The following is a 5,000-nucleotide window of genomic DNA, read 5'->3' on the forward strand; positions in this document are numbered from 1 at the left end:
TAATAATAATTGAAATATCCCTGCCATGTGATCTGGCGGAACATAGTTCAAGTCCCGCTCAAGCTCGATAGTTTCTTGTTGTCTGCAGCCTCACTATCTTTGTGAGCTGATAATGGGGGGGTTTGTGGAGGAGCAGGTCAATTTGCTGAGTCATCAATAGCCATTGCCTGGCCGTCCTTGGTCCTAGCTTGGGTGGAGAGGGGGCTTAGGCACTGATCATATGCATATATGGTCAGTCACTAGGGCATTATCTTCCTAGTTAGGGCACTGTTACTGCCCCTTGCCTCTGCCATTCATGATTGGATTTTAAACCTAACACTCACCAAACAGTCTAATGTCATACATCTTCGAAACTGCAAATCTTTAAAGGCATTGCTTTAAAATACACAGTACACAAAATCGTATAGTTACACCACATTGAGCTGTACATTTAAGAACTACTGGGACTTTCAAACTATGGGTAAAAGGAATTAGATACTTTTGAAAATATTATTCGATCCACTTTCCTCGATTCTCAACCCCAACTGGTTTCATAATCCCAAGAATGAAGCCAACGACTAAACACGAAACATACTTAATGAAAGCTAATTGCAGTTTGTAATCTTATTAACTGATTATTACATCGTCAAAAATACATTTCTACGAATGCGAAAATTCTAAATGACAGAAATGGAGTTTAATAGATTTTTTTTCGTAACAGTAAATGCGATTAAATACAATAAAAAGAGTAGTAGATCCAAAGAGATTAATAACCATAGATTATTTTATAATTAAGGTTATCAATAACCATAAATTATTTCATTATTAAGGTCGTCAATGACCTTTGATGTCAGGATGCCAGATAACTCAATCAATCAATCATAATTAAGGCCACATTTGAGTTACCAAAACATAGTCAATACGTAAGCAGATGCAAAATAACTGCAAGTCAGGCATAACTGCCAATAGGTCGTAATGAGAACAGAAAGACAACTGCAAGTCAGGCATAACTGTCAATAGGTCGTAATGAGAACAGAAAGACAACTGCAAGTCAGGCATAACTGTCAATAGGTCGTAATGAGAACAGAAAGACAACTGCAAGTCAGGCATAACTGTCAATAGGTCGTAATGAGAACAGAAAGACAACTGCAAGTCAGGCATAACTGTCAATTGGTCGTAATGAGAACAGAAAGACAACTGCAAGTCAGGCATAACTGTCAATAGGTCGTAATGAGAACAGAAAGACAACTGCAAGTCAGGCATAACTGTCAATAGGTCGTAATGAGAACAGAAAGACAACTGCAAGTCAGGCATAACTGTCAATAGGTCGTAATGAGAACAGAAAGACAACTGCAAGTCAGGCATAACTGTCAATAGGTCGTAATGAGAACAGAAAGACAACTGCAAGTCAGGCATAACTGTCAATTGGTCGTAATGAGAACAGAAAGACAACTGCAAGTCAGGCATAACTGTCAATAGGTCGTAATGAGAACAGAAAAACAAAAGTATTAGACAGATTGAAAGTTAATCCGGAATATAGTTTATAACGCAAATGCATTTGATAAAGTCACGCAAATTGCAGATGGGCCAAATACCTTTTATCAGATCAGCAAATAGTTCTTGAGTCGTTTCATGAGAAAACGCAAAATATAAAAGCAAATAATAAAAGATCTCGATTGACGTATAATATAGAAACCAAATTCTTCTTTATTATACCACGTCCACGTACCAAAATCTATACGATTAATATAAGAATAAAGAGAAAACACAGATAAATTCAGCTTCGAAAGGCATCTACGTCCAAGAGGGAAAATCAGATGTTAGTATCTGGCGATTGACGTATGGTATATAAACCAAATTGTTCTTTATTATACCACGTCCACATACCAAAATCTATACGATTACTATAAGAATAAAGAGAAAACAGATCAATTCAGCTTCGAAATACTTCTACCACCCACGAGGGAAAATCAGATATCAGTATCTGGCGATTGACGTATGATATAGAAACCAAATTCTTCTTTATCATACCACGTCCACATACCAAAATCTATACGATTATAATACAAATAAAGAGAAAACAGAGATTAATTCAGCATCGAATACTTCTACCACCCACGAGGGAAAATCAGATGGACGTATGATATAGAAACCAAATTTTATTTATTATACTACTTATACATACCAAAATCTATACGATTAATCGAAGAATAAAGAGAAAACACAAAAATTCAACTTCGAAAGGCATCTACGTCCAAGAGGGAAAATCAGATATCAGTATCTGGTGATTGACGTATGATATAGAAACCAAATTTTTCTTTATTAAACTACTTCTACATATCAAAATCTATACCATTATAATACAAATAAAGAGAAAACAGATTGATTCAACTTCGAAAGGCTTCTACGACCATGAGGGAAAATCAGATATCATTATCTGGCGACTGAGGTATGATATAGAAACTAAATTCTTCTTTATTATACCACTCCTACAAACCAAAATCTATACAATTACTATAAGAATAAAGAGAAAACACATTAATTCAGCTTCGAAATACTTCTACCCCCAAAGAGGGAAAATCAGATATCAGTATCTGGCGATTGACGTATGATATAGAAACCAAATTTTATTTATTATACTACTTCTACATACAAAAATCTATATGATTATAATACAAATAAAGAGAAAACAGATTGATTCAACTTCGAAAGGCTTCTACGTCCAAGAGGGAAAATCAGATATCAGTATCTGGCGATTGACGTATGATATAGAAACCAAATTTTATTTATTATACTACTTCTACATACAAAAATCTATATGATTATAATACAAATAAAGAGAAAACAGATTGATTCAACTTCGAAAGGCTTCTACGTCCAAGAGGGAAAATCAGATATCAGTATCTGGCGAGCACTTAAAGGGGAAGCTAAATCATAAATCGCATCTCAGTCAGAAATGGAATCATGCCAGAAAATAGAGCATCTCTCCTTTTGATGACTGTGGTCTTGAATTAACGTTTAGGCCCTCTAGCTTATCAGTAATTGATTTTTTTCATAGAATATTTACTGCTGGAAAACTGGTATGTTACAGGAGGCAATTACCATTATCAATTATATTTCGGCATTGAAATGACTACATATAAAATAAAATGTTCTCCATAAGGGTTTCTAAATTATCATCTAAATTCTAAATTATAGTCTGACAGGCCTTTTAATAGTCTCCATTCTATATCGAAATGCGTAGCTCCTGGCTAGTACAGTGGTAACGTGTTCGCCTATCATTCACATGGCAGCAGATCGATCCCAGCCCGGGGACCGTGAGTTTAAGCTGTTTACTGGGGAGGCCACTGCTGTGGTTGGGCACACAGTGGGGGGTTGGGTTTGCCCAGCTGACGTTCCAGTGAGCATCTATTCATATGAAACTGGAACTGAAACAAGATACCATCCACCTTTAACCACTTCTGGCTTCTAGGGATTTACCCAACACCAGAAAGGTAATGAAGTGAAAAAAAAAGACAAATAATCTAACTCTTCTCAAAAGTCAGATGCAGGAAAAAAAAAAATTCAACATTGATAAAAAATACATATTAGTGGCACTTATTTTTCACTACTGAGACACACCACGCGCCTTCACGATAGACTACTGTATTACAAAAACTTCCATTATAAACTGTTTTTGTTTTAATAAGTTCCAGCCTTCACGGACATGTACAATAGCATTCATGTTAGTTGCCCCTCATTGGAGTTTAATCTTTGGAATTGGAAAAGACAAAGGCTTGGTTCTCTCAAATTAAACTGGTGAAAGGCTTGCTTTAACCAATTACTTCGGGTTTGAATGAACTCTTACTATTTGGAACTAAATTTAGTTCAAACCAATTGGAATGCCAGATTAAGTTCATCCCAATTCTAAATAATTTCTAACTAAATATAGATACAGTATAATCCAATCTTGAAAGCAGTTCCTACGGACAAGTCTTTACAAATTAAGTGTTTATGATTGAGTAAGGTTGTGTGAAAGCAGTTCCTACGGTCAACAGCCTTTACAAATTAAGTGTTTAAGATTTATTAGAAGGGTTGTGATGGCCTATATAGTAACGTCCTAACTACTGATCGCCAGACTGGAGTTCGAGTCCCGCTTAAACTCTTTATTGCCTTTAGTGTCTACTACCTCACCATTCTTGTAAGCTAAGGATGGGAGGTTTAGGGGAGCCTATAGGTCTATCTGATATCATCAGAAGCCATTGCCTGGCCTTCCTTGGTCCTACCTTGGGAGGAGGGGGTTGGACGATGATCATATGTATATATAGTCAGTCTCTAAGGCCCTGTTCTACTTGATAGGGCCATGTCAGTGTCCCTTGCCTCTCCCATTCATGAGCGGCCTTTAAACCTTTAAAAAGGTTACTACCCGTTAAAACACGTTCTCACATACTGGATCTGGTTATAACCAGCGGGATCTGGTCCATACCACATCAGTTTTCTATTATAGGCACTTGAATAAATGTTAAAATTCCTTTTATTAATGAAAAAAAAAATTCCATTACGATTGTAATTCACTAAAAATAATTTTCAGCCAACTTATGCCTAACAGCTGCAGCTACAAAAAAAAAAAAAAAAAAAAAAAAAAAAAAAAAAAAAAACTTTTATAATACCGATAACAATGAGCATTAGATTAGAATTGTTTACAATTGCCAAATACATACGCTTTCGCTCTCTCCAGGCGACTGATTAGACAGTAATACGTTTAAACTCTGTTTACTGCACAAATAAGCAAACCTAATTTCACGTCCATCATGCAATTTGTTTAAAATATAATAACAAAAAGCCAAAATGATTAAAGTAGTTACTAATTTTCCCCTATGGAATAAACTAAATATATTTACTTTTAATGAGTCTAAATCAAAATCAATTTTTTACCTCCGGCAACGAAATTGGAAGGAGGTTGTGTTTTCGTAGTTCAGGGGCAATTTAGTTAGCAAAGGGAACATTATTATTTCAATAGAATCTCTCTCTCTCTCTCTCTC

This window comes from Palaemon carinicauda, chromosome 21 (genome assembly GCF_036898095.1).
Source record: "Palaemon carinicauda isolate YSFRI2023 chromosome 21, ASM3689809v2, whole genome shotgun sequence".
In the NCBI taxonomy this organism is placed as follows: Eukaryota; Metazoa; Arthropoda; class Malacostraca; order Decapoda; family Palaemonidae; genus Palaemon; species Palaemon carinicauda.